This window comes from Xenopus laevis, chromosome 6S, assembly GCF_017654675.1.
Source record: "Xenopus laevis strain J_2021 chromosome 6S, Xenopus_laevis_v10.1, whole genome shotgun sequence".
In the NCBI taxonomy this organism is placed as follows: domain Eukaryota; kingdom Metazoa; phylum Chordata; class Amphibia; order Anura; family Pipidae; genus Xenopus; species Xenopus laevis.
The window spans coordinates 44,536,127-44,554,384 of NC_054382.1; the positions used below are offsets into that span (position 1 = coordinate 44,536,127).

Genomic DNA, 18,258 nt, shown 5'->3' on the forward strand with positions numbered 1-18,258 from the left:
TTTCCAGTTTGCTGCCCAGTTTTCCAGTTTAGACAGATCACTTTGCAAAGTGGCAGCATCCTGCATGGAACCTATAGTTCTGCACAATTTAGTATCATCTGCAAAAATAGAAACAGTACTTTCAATGCCCACCTCCAGGTCATTAATAAACAAGTTGAAAAGCAAGGGACCTAGTACAGAGCCCTGCGGTACTCCACTAACAACACTGGTCCAATTAGAAAATGTTCCATTTACCACCACTCTTTGTAGTCTATCTTTTAGCCAGTTCGCTATCCAGGTACAAATACTATGTTCCAGGCCAACATTCCTTAATTTAACCAGTAACCTTTTGTGTGGCACTGTATCAAATGCTTTAGCAAAGTCTAAGTAAATCACATCCACTGCCATCCCAGAATCGAGGTCTCTACTTACATTCTCGTAAAAAGAAATTAAGTTAGTCTGGCAAGATCTATTACGCATAAAACCATGCTGGCACAAACTCATAGTATTATGATTTGCTATGAAGTCCAGTATCTTATCCTTTATTAACCCTTCGAAAAGCTTTCCTAATACTGACGTCAGACTAACTGGCCTATAGTTTTGAGGCTGAGAACGGGATCCTTTTTTGAATAGAGGCACCACATTAGCAATTCGCCAGTCTCTTGGCACAATACCAGATCTCAATGAATCCTGAAAAATTAAGTAAAGAGGTTTGGCAATCACAGAGCTAAGCTCGCTAATTACCCTGGGATGAATACCATCTGGCCCTGGACCTTTGTTAATCTTAACCTGTTCAAGTCTCTTTTGAATTTCTTCTTGTGTGAACCATGCATCATTAGTTGTATTACTAGAATTGGGAGTGTTAAGAAGGAAACCTTCACTTACTGGTTCTTCATTTGTGTAAACAGATGAAAAATACGAGTTCAGAATCTGCGCTTTTATTTTGTTTTCATCAACCAGCTGATCCCCCTCTGATAGTAAGGGTCCCACCCCTTCCTGCTTCATTTTTTTACTATTGACATATTTAAAAAATAATTTGGGATTTTTTTTTACTGCTTGCTGCAATATCCTTTTCTATAGCAATTTTAGCTTGCCTTATAGCTTCTTTGCATGATTTATTGGCCTCCTTGTACCTTATAAATGTTTCGGCTGTACCAGCTAACTTGAAAGCCTTAAAAGCACGTCTTTTCTTACCCACCTCAACACCAACGCTTCTATTGAACCAAAAAGGTTTTGCTTTGCAACGACGTTCCTTGCTTACAAGTGGAATATACTGACAAGTATATTTATTAAGCAGCATTTTAAAGACTTCCCATTTTTGTTCTGTGTTTAACCCTGTGAAAAGCATTTCCCACTTAATATGTTGCAGAGATGCCCTTATACTGTCAAAGTTTGCACGTCTGAAATTTAGTGTTTTAGTTACTCCCTTATAGAATTGCTTCTGCAACAGAATCTCAAAGGAGACCATGTTATGATCACTATTCCCTAAATGCTCACCCACACAAATGTTAGAGATGAGTTCAGTATTGTTAGTTATTACAAGGTCCAAAAGAGAGTTATTCCTAGTAGGTTCTTGAACGAGCTGGAATAAAAAGTTGTCATTCAGCATATTTACAAACCTACTAGCTTTTTCTGTCTTAGCAACCCCATTACCCCAGTCAATGTCTGGATAATTGAAGTCACCCATAGCAACAACTTGACCCAGCTGTGAAGCCGCTTGTATCTGCAAGAGTAGCTGGGCTTCATACTCGACACTTATACGAGGTGGTTTATAGCATACACCAATGATAATTCTTTTTGATACCTTTTGCCCAGTGCCCATGTTAACAGACTCCTGCTGCACAAATATGGCAGCCCCCTCATACAGGAACATTGGGCAACAGACAGATAATGTAAAAGCATCCTGCAAATACTTTATGGCAAAGGTATAAGTATCTTTCAAATGCAATATTATGATAGATGTAAAAAAGAGTTTAATTTCTGGTGTCAGTATCTCTTTAATGGATGGAGATTGTGCAGATCATAGTGACTGCTGTGTTGTTGTTAAAACCACACATAATATCCTACATAATATAAAGTTAGTTCCAAGGCTGGATTTTACTTTGGGTACCATTCTGTGTATGTATTGTTGAATTGTGATTCCTTTACACTCAAAATTGAATTGATGACCTTTTTTTGCAATTTCAGGTTTGTTAGACATTGATTTTCACTTTTTTTCATGTTGCGGAGGAATGTATTATTACTGTTGCTCCAGATCCTAACTCTACAGTGACTTTACAGACTCCCTAACTGGTACGAGGTACTGCCAGAAACTGTATCTGTCTCATGGTGATGCCTGCCAAGCAATTTGGGAAGTTAGCATTTGCAAAAGACAGATATTGTTTTGAAAGATTATGATACCCTTCCCAGCTCCATTAATCTTTTCTATCCTTTCTGGCTTAACATCTCTAACTGTAAGCCTAAGGTCTGGTCCAAGAAGCTTCAGATACAGTTTTCTGTTATGTTCACCCAAACTGAATCAGGTGAGCCATTGTTTAAAGGGAGATCTGGTATCTATTTTGCTGGGTGTGGGCCATTTATCGTTATCTTTTTACATCTATAATGAGCTATCTGCAGAAGTTTTTCCTGCTCAGCTAGAAGCACATGAATATATAGCTTCTTCCATTGGCAAGTTTAAATGTTTTGTGTGGTATGTTGGTGTTATTGTATCTCGTTCTGTATTACAGACCATTGTGCCTTTACAACTAGAAGGAGCGATTATATTCTTAAAGTTGCCTTTCTTCCGAAAACAGGTTCAGCAGACAACAGGGTTAAAGGGGTAGTTCATCTTAAGTAACTTTGAATATCAATTCTTCAATTGGTCTTCGTTTTCCTTTCTCCGTTGCCTCTTGAAATTTAAATAGCAATCTGGTTCTTGGGGGTCACTGACCCTGGCAGCTAAAATTCATTGTTTGTAAGGCTACAATGTTATTAATATTGATACATTTTTTTACTTTATCTTCAAGACTCTTATTGAAATCAGTGCCTGGTTGCTAAGGTAAATTTGACCAGGACAACCAAGTCATCTTCAAATTAAAGAGCTGCAAATAAAAAAGTTAAATTCTTCAGAAACCTCAAAAATGAAAACCAACTGCAAATTATTTCAGCATATCACAGTCTACTTCATAGGAAAAGTTAAAGGAGGAATAAAAGTAGGTCCAAAAATCAGCCAGATATCTGTTGGGTGAGGACCACGCTGATGTACCTTTAATGTTCCTGTCGCTGGTGTTTCAGGATAGCATCTTCGTAATCTGCAAACTGTTACAATTTGATACATTTGATACATTTCTCAGCAGCATCTGTGGAATATTAGAAACTATTGTATCAGTTCTCACAGTTGCCTTTAATTAAACTCAGGGATTCTGCTGAGCATCACCAAAAATAGGAAATGGTGCAACTAAAATTTAGAACAGTTACAGAGTCGGTTACCCCTTCCCCTTGGGCTTAAAAATGAAGCATTACAATTGAATATTAGAAAACAGGTAAAAAAAAAAATAGAGAACAACTGAAAAAAGTCTTTATTTCTGACCACCTGAAAAGGAAAAAAAAAGTGTTTGGAAGGCAAATAGCCCCTTTAAAACATATCTATGTCCAATAGATCATTAAGTTAAATAAAAGACTAAGATCATACAATCGCTAAAAATCAATTATCAAAAATCAAAACTAGATAAAGGTATAACAATAACACAAAAATCTCTCTTTAATCTCGCTTAAAGTAGGAACAAATAGTCAATGAAATAATTTTTTTGAAATGTTTTTATTTATGAAAATTTTCAGAGAAAAAGTAGCATATACAGAACATGACATTTCGTAAGGAATTACATCAATGAAAGTAAAACTGAGTTACAAAAGTAGTAATCAGTTACTGTCAATGAAATAATTTATTTATCACTAATGTAATTGACAATTGTCTTAAGAAACGGAATTATTAGCTGTATCACTTGTGGTATCCAATAATGTATATACCAACTGCCTTTCCTTTTCAACTTCTTAATATTTACATTATAAGTAACTGCCTTCTTCCTTTATTTTAGACCTGACAACAATATTAATTGCAGCTTGTTCTGCTATTGCAGCAGTTATTTTCATTATTGGAGTAGCTGTTTACTGTGTCAGAAAAAAGTAAGTAGACGGCTATAACAATTAAAAATCAAAAAATGTCATTGGAAAACTATTGTCATTTATTTCTAGATATATCACCAACACTTTCTGGCCTGGCCGCTGATTCCCCCCCCCCTGCACATATCTAGCCAACAAAGGGGTGTAAGGATGGGCCATCATTCCTATTTAAAATGTGGAATTTCAGCTCTTAAATGAGAACTAAAGCTTAACAAAGAAGTAAGCTAGAAATGTTGTACATTATGTTTTGGGCTTCTTTACCAGCCCAAGGCAACCACAGCCCTTTAGCAGTAAAGATCGGTGTCTCTGAATATGCCCCAGTAGCTCCCCATCTTCTTTTCTGCTGATTCATTGCACATGCTCTGTGCTGATGTCACTTACTGAGCTTCGGGACCAACTCATAATATACAGTACACATAGAATATAAAGCCGATTAGTAATTAATACAGATCATTACTACATGGCAGCACAGAAACCAGTGCAACTTGTATGGGAATTTAATAATCAGCCTTGTAGCATCAGCTTATATTACAATCCAACCTCGTTTTCTGCTAGATAATTTGCAACGACCCCTAAGCTTAGCTTCTCAACAGCTGCTCAGAGCCCACTGAGCATGTGAGTGTCGCAGACACTTTCCAAGATGGTGACCCCCTGTGACAAGTTTGATATCCTGGATCATTGTTGAAACTTTAGGCTGGTGCATTAAGTGCGGTATATACAGTGCGGCATTTTTAGCCATATTCATTTTTAGGGTTTAGTTCTCCTTTAAAACTACCAGAAGTGGCTTTTTCTACCCCTGTTAACCTAGTGGATGCTGCTACTTGAGGCAAGAAATTCAACTTGCCCCATGGCAACAGTGTCCCTGAGCACATACTACTACAATAATAAAGCAAATGAAATGTGAAAACAAAAAGGTCAGGGGATGAGACAGGAGGATATGAAGACCCTACAATGTAAAGGTTATAAACATTCTTGCAAAAAGTGACTATGGTTATGCTATACACAGTCTCAAACAGCATAACAATGGCACCTTCCTCAGGAGCCAGTCCCCTCTGTTGTAAACTTCTGTAACAGGATAGATTTATATAAGCGTGTTTTTGAAAAGCTAGTTTTTAAAATTACAGGTTCTTTCGCTAGCACCTTTTCTACTCGTCAAGCTTTTATTTGATTATGTTTGATGGCTGCACCAAAGTTAAAGTTGGGTCTTGAAAGTCACGTGAAGAAGTTTGAACCAATGTTAAAAAATTAAAAAAATGGTGTTAATTTGAATTACATCCATTTAGACACATAGATGTGTGACGTGTGTCTGATTTCCTTGTGACTTTGTACTCAACAACCCCCTACAATTGCAGTTGAATCCAATTCTTTTGCACAATGAACTAAAGCCCTATATTCTACATTGAACAAGCTCAGTTAATGAATTAAAATGAGATGTAATACTGTCAGTGAGCGGATCAGTTTGTTTGCTCTGCTTTTGACCATAATTCGTTTTATTTGTGACTAATGGAGAAAAAAGCCCCAGTAGGGATATACAACTCTAAACCAAACATAGAAATTTCAAAGCGCCAACAGTTGCAGAGAAAAGGGAGGAAAAACAAAGAGTCCCATGTGTATCATTGATGAAACAATGGTCTATTGTCATTTGTTAAGAGACACTTCTGGTTTGGCCAGTCCAGAGGCAAATGTGGATGTGTACCAGCCATTTCAAGGCCCTATGGGTGAACCTCCTCCTGTTCCACCACTTAATCGTATCAACAAAGATAAAGATAATGAGGATCCACTTGCCTCTTCCAAGAGACTTGAATTTTACTCTTTTAATAAATCAGGGTTATATGAACCTATAGGACACGAAGACTCAAGTCTTGATATGGTAAATGGACAGAAAAATGGACCTGTGCCAATGGCATGATAGAGATACGATTAGTTATGGATGTCAGGGCTACAGGGGAGCAAACGAGCAGTATCTGCTTTAAAGGAGGTTCACTTGTAAACAGCATGATTTGTCAGCAATGTCAGTTCCTGTAAGCCACTATCAACACTACTGACCATTTGACAGTAAATAAAGATCAATAGAAAGTTAATTATAATGCAGTATAATAATTGTAATATTTTCAGTACGTTTCATGTTTTCCATATCATGCTTTAGTGAAAGCTTATGTGGCAGTTGTTGTTTGTTACAACTCTTCTTTGTGTCTTTTTTTTTGTTTTGTTTTATTTACTTGCCACTGTTTTTTCTTAAAGGAACAGTAACACCAAAAAATTAAAATGAGTAGTGTTGCCCTGTATTGGTACAACTGATCTTTTTGCTTCAGAAACACTACTATAGTTCATATAAACAAGCTGCTTGTGTAGCAATGACAGTTATTGAAAAAAGGCTATATGGCACAGGTTAAATAGTGGATTACAGATATACATTGTGTTCTACAGAGCTTATCTGCTGTGTAACCTGAGCCTTTTCTCCTTTGAATGGCTGCCCCCATTGCTACACAGCAGCTTATTTATATAAACAAAAGTAGTGTTTCTGAAGCAAACACAGCTGTATTACCAGTGCATGGTAACACTGCATTATATTTTTATTACTTTAAAACATAATTTTTTTTGATGTTACTGTTCCTTTAATTTAGCAGAACATCCAAGACTCAGCAACAAGTATGTGGTGTTAGGATTTTTATTAGTTATACAGGTATGGGACCTGTTATCCAGAATGCTCGGGACCTGGGGTCTTCCGGATAACTGATCTTTCGTAATTTGGGTCTTCATGCCTTAAGTCTACTAGAAATTAATTTAAACATGAAATAAACCCAATAGGTTGGTTTTGCTTCCAATAAGGATTAATTATATCTTAGTTGGGATCAAGTACAAGCTACTGTTGTATTATTACAGAGAAAAAGGATTACGTTTGGATAAAATGTAGTCTTTGGGAGACAGCCATTCCGTAATTTGGAGCTTTCTGGATTCGGGTTTCCGGATAAGGGATCCTATACCTTTAGTTCTATAAATACTGTTTAACAGTAGGAAAAGGATTCTTTATTCCTTTGAAGCCCAAAAAAAATAGCCTGTTAATGTTTTTTAAATTGTTTATCCTGGAATAACTAGCAGGACATACATACTGTAAGAGGGGATTTCTTGTTTAAACATAAATTTGGAGCACTCATACAGGAGTAATCTAAAATAAAGCCTTGCAGGGTATCACTGAAGAAATGAGAGACTTTGCGTTTTGTGCCAAAATTTACCAAGTGAATTTGCACCAAAGCTAACGTGTATTAACTAAATGTTACTGAGCTCCACAGCAAATTTTTTTATCCAGAGATTGTCCAGTTTTAGCAATATATTTTGAAATTGCACATTATTTGGGCATCATGGGGCCCCTATACGTCCTGGGCCCCCCAGCAGCCGCAGGGTCTGCTTCCTCTGTAGTTATACCCCTGGACTGTTCCTTATGTGAACAGAAGAGAAGGCTACTGCTCTCATAGGGGCTGATTTTCAGCTTGTGCATTTCAGCAGCCTGATTTCAGCCCCTCATGTGGCACTTGCTTAAGTGTTAAAGAATGAATGCCATTATTTTACAACATTAAAATGACTGTATGGACATTTAGGGGCAGATTTATCAAGGGTTGAGTTGAAAATTCAAATTTCGAGTTTATTTTAGTGTAAGTTGACTAGGGAATAGTCCAAATTCGATTCGAGTTTAAAAAAAAAAAACGACATTAGAATTTTGAAATTTATCATTTGCTGTCCCTTTAAGAATTCAAATTCAACTATCCGTCATCTAAAACCTGATTAATTGGTTTTTTAGCCTATGGGGGACCTCCTGCAATCAATTTGGAGTCGTTTGGTGGACTTTTGAAAATCAAATATTTTTTTTTTTTAAAACAAATGAAATTCGATCAAATTCAATTCGATTTCGGGGTTGATCCTATTCACTTAAATTAAAAAAATTAGAATTTTTTAATGTTTGGATTGGTCATTTTTTTCAGAATTTCTGAGAGTTTGTGTTTTTAGAAATGTACAATTTTGATAAATCTGCCCCTTAGAGATAGTGACAGCGGACTATAGTTCTTCATAGTTCGCTTCCTTTCTATAGCAATGGGAAGCACAATGAGTAGCCAGAAATTTGAGCTATCTGAGCTACTCTCATTTTGTTAAATTACTTACAGTGATCCATGGGGGTTTGTTTCTGTTACTTGTCTCTCTTCACCAGTGTTTTTCATTATCATCCTTTGTTCTTTTATGATTTCTGTAAGGTTCCAATCACACATGGGCTTGTCTACTTTATTTATTTTTAGGCAGTGCCTTTTGTCAAAATGTTGAAAATTTTAAAACAAATCAATTCCCCTGTATAATCAGTGGATAGTGACCATAATTAGGACACAACTGAAGGCACTTGGTTATGCTTAATAATGGCACTAGTGTGCTATACTTGTAGCCACTGATTATGCTAAGAATTGTTATAGATTGTTCCCTTGAGATTTTTTTCCTGTGATTATGCCTGCCCAAAGGTCAGATATATGCTTTAAGCTTTATATGCCCACCACGTGTATGGCTAAATTGGAGAGACGTCTAATTGACGGAGATGCATATCATGTGTAAACTTTATTGGAAATACATATTTTCAGTGTTGAAGACTAGGAATCTTATTAATAGATGTATTTGGCCATATCGGCCAATTAAACATGCAGTCTTCAGATATTCTGATTTTGTTTAGTTAATTTATTTACATTTAAACATATGTGATCTAGGTATCTCCAAAAAGTTGACAAAACCACCTAGAGGTAATGTAAAAATACATGCCATTCCAAGAATGAGCTAATATGTATTCCTTTTAGTTTAAAGGCTTGTACTTTGGTGAATTCTCAGAGCTTCACATGGATTCTTATGTAATATATCTTTTTATTGTAATTATTGCAAAATGTGTTTGAGAATAAATATATTTAGATTAATTTTAAAGGTTTTTGTTATATGTAAATTATTTTGACCCTTGACTAGTCGTGGAGCATGCTCCATAGACCCAAATCTAGAAATCCAACCCAGGATCTTTAAGGTTTGAGCAGTAACAAAAGAGATTTATGTGGATATCTTTGGGTAAGTTGAGATGGATAGAGCTTTGTTCTGTTTACATAAGATATTGCATACACTCTTCTGTCTAGAATATTGTCTATGAATTTATATGGTGTCGCTAAATAAAGATTTTCACAGCTGTTTTGTACACAAGCTAGTCGTACAGTTGTGTTCAGAATAATAGCAGTGTGTTTAAAAAAGTGACTAAAGCTCAAAATCCTTATAAAAGCTTTTATTTCCATACATAGAAATTCATTGAGAACACTGTACATTATATTCCAAATCAAAACATGAAGAAGAATGAATCAAAGGTGTGTTATTCCTGTACAGAAAGTGAAGAAATGGGGATATCAGGCTGTTCCAAAAAATAGCAGTGTCTGCATTCTTCTTGACAAACTCATTTACTGTAAACTGAAACTGAAAATGTTTCAAGATTTTGCTTTCCTTTGAATCACTGAACTAATATTTAGTTGTATAACCAGTATTTCTGAGAACTGCAGCACATCTGTGTTACATAGAGTCGACTTCTGGCACCTGTTACATTCAGCGCCGGATTTAGTGGGAGGGTGGCCCCAGGCTGCGTAGTCCTAGCACCAGCATACCCCCCTCCGGTGCGAGTGCACATGCCCAGCGGAGTTCACGGCAGCCGTCTTATTCTCATCGGTAATCTTCGGAATGAGACTTGCGTATCGGCAAATGCGCAGTTGGAGCAATTTTATGTTCCGCGACAACTGCACATGCGCCGAAACTCACTAAAATTGCCAAATAGTAAAGGCTAAGGTTAAAAATGTCTTGGGTGGATTTTCTGGCAGATTAAAAGGTACACACCCATATCTGAATTGTGGACACTGTAATTGTATCATTCCAGGGAGAAATATAACTCATCTTTTGAAAGGTTCCAAACGTTTAAAACGTGGGTGTTTTACTTGTGACAACTCTAATGCCATATGCCACATTAAATGCGGGTGTGGGTTAGCCTATGTAGGGCAGACAAGTAGACCCATAAAGATATGTCTGAATGAACATAAATCTACTATCCATAATTACCAAGCACCCAAGGAAGAAGATAGAATAAAAAGGCACCAGGGCCAGGAACAGTAACAGAAAAGACACTACTCTGGCTATTTATTTCTTTCAAAAGTGATAGGGTGCCTCAATTATGTTGGCATATACTGGAAAAAAATTGGAATAAAAACGGACAAGAAAAAAAACTTTAATACAATGTAAGTCTCTTTGGATTTGGGTTCTTCAAATCAAGGTCTCTGGTGGCCTAAATGAGGAGTTCAACTTGACATGTTATTTGTAACTGTATTGTGAATGTTTTGTACTAATTCCACTTACTTTTTTTACAGAGTTGAATATTGAATTGAATATACCAGGGACACATTCTCCACCTCCCAACTAGCAGGGTGAAAGCAGGTTTTTTACATGTATGATTTGGTAGCAGGATCATGCACATTTATTACACTTCAACTGTTACTTCGCTATGTTGCGTAGATATTTTTGTTGTCATTTGAGGCTTACAAACTAATATGGACTTTGGACTCTTCATCAGTGAAGGAGCTCGTTATATACAGTACCCCCCTTTGCTAAAGGGTACCCCCTCCACTGATGAGAATAGATACTACACTTGATCTTGGCCAAAAGGCAGAGAAGCAATAGAAATCGGTACACCCAAAAGATCCAACACCTAAGCACATGACAATGAATGTGGTCTATACTGTCCATTGTAGTGAAGAGTGCTCAGATATATACATTGGGGAGACAAAACAACCATTCAGTAAGAGAATGGCCCAACATAGGACGGCAAACTCCCCAGGACAATACTCCGCAGTCGATCCATATCTAAAGTAAAAGGGACACTCCTTAGAGGACAAATTTTAGACCAAGATGGTTTGAAAGATATATGAAGGAGGGAGGCTATTTATGCCAAAGTGGAAAAACCATCCCTGAACAGAGGAAGGGGCCTGAGACAATGCTTGTCATCAACATACAATGTCGCTTTAACATCCTCACCCAGCTGTTTCATAACAATTCACGCTTCCAGTCATGTACATTGAAAAATGAACACCTGATCAACGTACCATTGTGACTGGATCACACTTTCACACATCTGTGAGTTTCAGCCAACACCATCTAAATAAAGTTCAATGGAAGCATTGTGATTGGATGTCTGTGACGTTACTACCCTTAAGGGTTTTTATTTCCCTACAACTTCAGAAATTCCAGTTGTTTTAGAGATTACTTTCCTGTAGGGTTATTTAAAAATGTGGTGTGCAAAGTACGTGTGCCATTACCCTTAAACTAACTAAGGCAAAACCTTCATGAAGAAGGAGCCAGGGATACTTGTGGATAATAAAGTCAGCTGCAGTGAGCAATGTCAGTCTGCAGGAGGAAGGGCAGCCAAGGTATTGGGGGGGAAATGTACTGTAATAAAAGTTGCAAAGAGAAAACCAATTTCGCACAAACCAGAATAAAATCTTTGTAATTGATATTTTCCATGAGAATGTTATTGCATTGAGAATTTTAATTGTGCATTATGCACATTTAAGAAGTGCTTGAAGGTGGCATACTCTTTTGGAACAAACATAAGTTTTTCAGTAAGAAGTTTTTCTACATACACTGCACACTGGTGCCAACTCACAAATCTGATTTAGTCTCACAAGCTATATTACATTCGTACAGAAGTAAATTTATTCACACAAATGCATACATTGTTGCATTACAAATTACATTTTACTGGCTTTTATCAAAAGCAATGTAGGTTTATGGAAGGGGTTGGTAATTTTTCCCTTCACATAGCAATGGGAAGGCGTTGTTTAAAGGGACAGTTAGTGAGATTCAATACACTCACGGTTTGTAGAGAATACTTAGGAGATTTCCTGTTAGCGCTGTCTGCTCCCAATCATGTGACTCAGCATGAACATTATCAAGGACCAGTGAAAAGAAAGACGCGCTCCTACATTCGCTGCGGTGTACCAAAGTACCTACAAAAAGTTTTAATGTGCAGAGTACAAAAATCAAATGTTTCAGGAGCTTACTGCCGATGCGTTGTGTACGCTATCACTGACAAAGGGGGCAGTAAGCTGCTGAAATGTATGATTTTTGTACTACGCACATTAAAACTTTTTGGGGGTACTTTAGTACACCGCAGCAAATGTTGGAGCATGTCCTTTCTTTTCGCTGGTCCATGTTTAAAGGGATTCTGACATGATTTGTATGATGTCGTTTTTATTTCTAAATTACACTGTTAGTAAAGACTGACTGAAGTTTATCAGAGCACGCTGGGAAACTGACAATATGTCTAGCCTCATGTCAGATTTCAAAATTAATTATATATAAAAATATCTGTTTGAGAATGGATTTCAGTTAATTAACCCTCGATATTCGACCAATAGTAAATGTGAAACCTAAGAGTTGTGAAGCTGTGAAATTTTCTCACTGAAGCAGTTGTACTGGCAGGTTAAAGAAAGGCTTGGTTTTTTTAAATAAAGCTTAATATGTATAAAATGAATCTAGAGAATAAGACAATTGCTCTTTAGCAATTGCTCAGGTCCCCGTCCCCCCATCCGAGGCAAATTGAAGATGGCTTCAAATTGTTTTTGTTCTCGTTTGAAATAACTAGGAGTTTTAAAATGTTTAACTTTATGGATCTTTAGTTAAACCTTATATTACACCACTGCGATTAGACTAGTGATGCACCAAATCCAGGATTCAGTTTGGAATTCAGCCAGGATTCAGCATTTTTCAGCAGAATTCGCACTTGTTCAATTCCCAGTGACTATTTGAACCAAATCCGGATCCTTAACCCTTTAAGTGCCACAGAACGTAGAATCTACGTTCTGTGGAAAAGTATCTTAAAATGCCACAGAACGTAGATTCTACGTTCTGCAGCATAAGCGTGCGGGGAGCTCAGGAGCGGCTTTAAATGCTGCTCGCTCCTTCCCCGCTCGCTCACAACCCCCTAGGCAACGAGCGGAGCGGGTGGGAAAGGGGCTCCTGAGGCGCGATCGTCCAGGGGCCCCACAAACGCAACAGACGCACGTGGCTGCGCGCTGCTGCTGCTGCCTGCACTTCCGGGTCCCTCCAGTGACGCCCACGCATCGGATCAACGGATCTGGCGACTCCCTCCTGCTTCTCCACTCCTCCTGCCATCATGGACACAGATCTGCAGCTACACACCCCAGGTTAGTGTAACACACACACAAAATACACTTACACACACTTTATACACTAATACATGCTTAGATTTACACTTACACACACTCACATACATTTTTTGGGGGGTCACACACACTTGGGGGGGTACATACACTTGCACACACAAACACATGTACATAACATGCAATTTACCAATTGTACACATGTGCACACACATACACTGTTGTGTAGCTTTTTTTTTTTTTTCATATTGCATTGTTGTGTTTTTGGCTCAAAAAAATGTTTTATTGCCTTTGCGAATAGCGTATTCGCTAACCGTACTGTGCAATACCTTTTGTATGTTATTTCGGTGATTATTTGGAAATTTTAGGGATTTTGGTGCATTGTTAGCCATTTTATTGCATTTTCAGCGCTGCATAACTGTTGCTTGCTTTATTCTGTCCGTAAAACCTATTTTGCCAAGCTATAATATTCAAACTGTAATTCTGATGTCTGATTACACTAGTCTGAAAAAAAAAGCATAGATTTTTGTGGTTTTATTGGATTTTAGTAATTTTATTTGAATTTCACACTTTCTGTATTATTTTGTTATGTCTTGTAAATTTTATCTACTATATATCCAATTGGGCGTCTCTGTGCGCCACATAGTTTGGTAAATCTGTGAATATTGGGCATGAAAGTGTTCAGTAGACACCTGTCGTTCATATTAAGGATGGTTTATGCGGATACTTTACGAAATGTGGGACATATAATGGGGTAAAATTCAAGCTTCGTGACGATTTTCAGAAATTTGATAAAAACCGTTACGTTCAGCAGTACTTTGCAGTTTGGCAGTTTGCAGTAGAAACACATATTTACCCATATTGGATTTGTCAGAATGTGTACTTTCTGAAAATATATGGTTTTCTGGGGTCTCTGTACTGTTAGGGGGGTCTAATGTCGAATAATACACACACCAGGTGCTTATATTGCAGCAGCCAGCACGTCAGCTGTGAAAATGTATATACATATTGTCATTTGGGGGTCTCTGTGCGCCACATAGTTTGGTATATCTATACATATTGGGCATCAAAGTGTTCAGTAGACCCCTGGCGTTCATATTTCGGATGTTTTATGCTGATACACTACGAAATGTGGGGCATATAATGGGGTAAAATTCAAGCTTCGTGACGATTTTCAGAAATTTGATAAAAACCGTTATGTTCAGCATTGCTTTGCAGTTTGGCAGTTTGCATTAGAAACACTTATTTACCCATATTGGATTCGTCAGAATATGTACTTTCTAAAAATATATGGTTTTCTGGGGTCTCTGTACTGTTAGGGGGGTCTAATGTCGCATAATACACACACCAGGTGCTCATATTGCAGCAGCCAGCGCGTCAGCCGTGAAAATGTATATACACTATTGTCATTTGGGGGTCTCTGTGCGCCACATAGTTTGGTATATCTATGCATATTGGGCATCAAAGTGTTCAGTAGACCCCTGGCATTCATATCTAGGATGTTTTATGCTGATACGTTACGAAATGTGGGGCATATAATGGGGTAAAATTCAAGCTTTGTGACGATTTTCAGAAATTTGATAAAAACCGTTACTTTCAGCATTGCTTTGCAGTTTGGCAGTTTGCAGTAGGAACACATATTTACCCATATTGGATTCGTCAGAATGTGTACTTTCTGAAAATATATGGTTTTCTGGGTCTCTGTACTGTTAGGGGGGTCTAATGTCGCATAATACACACACCAGGTGCTCATATTGCAGCAGCCAGCGCGTCAGCCGTGAAAATGTATATACACTATTGTCATTTGGGGGTCTCTGTGCGCCACATAGTTTGGTATATCTATACATATTGGGCATCAAAGTGTTCAGTAGACCCCTGGCGTTCATATTTAGGATGTTTTATGCTGATACGTTACGAAATGTGGGGCATATAATGGGGTAAAATTCAAGCTTTGTGACGATTTTCAGAAATTTGATAAAACCGCTACTTTCAGCATTGCTTTGCAGTTTGGCAGTTTGCAGTAGGAACACATATTTACCCATATTGGATTCGTCAGAATGTGTACTTTCTGAAAATATATGGTTTTCTGGGGTCTCTGTACTGTTAGGGGGGTCTAATGTCGCATAATACACACACCAGGTGCTCATATTGCAGCAGCCAGCGCGTCAGCCGTGAAAATGTATATACACTATTGTCATTTGGGGGTCTCTGTGCGCCACAAAGTTTGGTATATCTATGCATATTGGGCATCAAAGTGTTCAGTAGACCCCTGGCGTTCATATTTAGGATGTTTTATGCTGATACGTTACGAAATGTGGGGCATATAATGGGGTAAAATTCAAGCTTTGTGACGATTTTCAGAAATTTGATAAAAACCATTACTTTCAGCATTGCTTTGCAGTTTGGCAGTTTGCAGTAGGAACACATATTTACCCATATTGGATTCGTCAGAATGTTTACTTTCTGAAAATATATGGTTTTCTGGGGTCTCTGTACTGTTAGGGGGGGTCTAATGTCGCATATTACACACACCAGGTGCTTATATTGCAGCAGCCAGCGCGTCAGCCGTGAAAATGTATATACACTATTGTCATTTGGGGGTCTCTGTGCGCCACATAGTTTGGTATATCTATGCATATTCGGCATCAAAGTGTTCAGTAGACCCCTGGCGTTCATATTCAGGATGTTTTATGCTGATAAGTTACGAAATGTGGGGCATATAATGGGGTAAAATTCAAGCTTTGTGACGATTTTCAGAAATTTGATAAAAACCGTTATGTTCAGCATTGCTTTGCAGTTTGCAGTAGAAACACTTATTTACCCATATTGGATTCGTCAGAATGTGTACTTTCTGAAAATATATGGTTTTCTGGGGTCTCTGTACTGTTAGGTGGTCTAATGTCGCATAATACACACACCGGGTGGTTATATTGCAGCAGCCAGCGCGTCAGCCGTGAAAATGTCTATACATATTGTCATTTGGGGGTCTCTGTGCGCCACATAGTTTGGTATATCTATGCACATTGGGCATCAAACTGTTTAGTAGACCCATATGTTTATATTTAGGATGCTTTATGCTGGTAATGATACATGGACAATACGATGCTGGAAAGTTGAAGCTTTGAGGCAATTTCCAGATATTTCACCAAAACCGCCAAATTTGGCAAAGCTTTGCGACTCAGTAGTTTGGAGCAGAAAGGCATGGGTACCCATTTTAGATTCTGTAGAATGTGTACTTTCCAAAAATATATGGGGTTGGGGGGTAAAGATATATTTCTGTGTTTTTACCCCACAAAAATGCAGTCAATGTGTTGATTTTTCATTAGCTGAAGTTACCCACAGGACAATTTGTATGTGCTAACTTCATTTTGGGGCCTCTAAATGCCATATACTTTGGTAAACTTATGAACAATGGCCACCAAAATGTTCAGAGGAACCCTGGCAATCATATTTAGGGTGATTTTTCTTAGTACGTAATGACACATGGGTGATATGGTGCTGGGAAGTTGAAGCTTTGAGGCAATTTTCAGATATTTCACCAAAACCGACAACTTTGGGAAAGCCTTGCGACTCAGTAGTTTGGAGCAATAAGGCATGGGTACCCATTTTAGATTCTGTAGAATGTGTACTTTCCAAAAATGTATGGGTTTGGGGGGTAAACATATATTTCTGTGTTTTTACCCCACAAAAATGCAGTCAATGTGTTGATTTTTCATTAGCTGAAGTTACCCACGGGACTGTTTGTATGCGCTAACTTCATTTTGGGGCCTCTAAATGCCAGATACTTTGGTAAACCTATGAACAATGGCCACCAAACTGTTCGGAGGAACCCTGGCAATCATATTTAGGGTGCTTTTTCTTAGTACGTAATGACAAATGGGTGATATGGTGCTGGGAAGTTGAAGCTTTGAGGCAATTTTCAGATATTTCACCAAAACCGACAACTTTGGGAAAGCCTTGCGACTCAGTAGTTTGGAGCAATAAGGCATGGGTACCCATTTTAGATTCTGTAGAATGTGTCCTTTCCAAAAACGTATGGGTTTGGGGGGTAACCATATATTTCTGTGTTTTTACCCCACAAAAATGCAGTCAATGTGTTGATCTTTCATTAGCTGAAGTTACCCACAGGACTATTTGTATGCACTAACTTCATTTTGGGGCCTCTAAATGCCAGATACTTTGGTAAACCTATAAACAATGGCCACCAAACTGTTCGGAGGAACCCTGGCAATCATATTTAGGGTGCTTTTTCTTGGTGCATAACGATACATGGGTGATATGGTGCTGAGAAGTTGAAGGTTTGAGGCAATTTTCAGATATTTCACCAAAACCGACAATTGTGGGAAAGCCTTGCGACTCAGTAGTTTGGAGCAGAAAGGCATGGGTACCCATTTTAGATTCTGTAGAATGTGTACTTTCCAAAAATATATGGGTTTTGGGGGGTAAACATATATTTCTGTGTTTTTACCCCACAAAAATGCAGTCAATGTGTTGATTTTTCATTAGCTGAAGTTACCCATGGGACTGTTTGTATGCGCTAACTTCATTTTGGGGCCTCTAAATGCCAGATACTTTGGTAAACTTATGAACAATGGCCACCAAAATGTTCAGAGGAACTCTGGCAATCATATTTAGGGTGCTTTTTCTTAGTACGTAATGACACATGGGTGATATGGTGCTGGGAAGTTGAAGCTTTGAGGCAATTTTCAGATATTTCACCAAAACCGACAACTTTGGGAAAGCCTTGCGACTCAGTAGTTTGGAGCAGAAAGGCATGGGTACCCATTTTAGATTCAGTAGAATGTGTACTTTCCAAAAATATATGGGTTTGGGGGGTAAACATATATTTCTGTGTTTTTACCCCAAAAAATGCAGTCAATGTGTTGATTTTTCATTAGAT

General features: G+C 37.9%; 1 long non-coding RNA gene and 1 pseudogene across 1 annotated transcript; one reads left to right on the forward strand and one right to left on the reverse strand.

Moving 5' to 3' along the window:
* Positions 1-4,045: 4,045 nt before the first annotated feature.
* On the forward strand, positions 4,046-11,360 carry LOC121395039. The gene is made up of 2 exons (XR_005962201.1): positions 4,046-4,140; positions 10,548-11,360. It is a non-coding gene; the product is annotated as an uncharacterized LOC121395039 (long non-coding RNA).
* On the reverse strand, positions 10,710-10,855 carry LOC121395285 (annotated as a pseudogene).
* Positions 11,361-18,258: the final 6,898 nt, after the last annotated feature.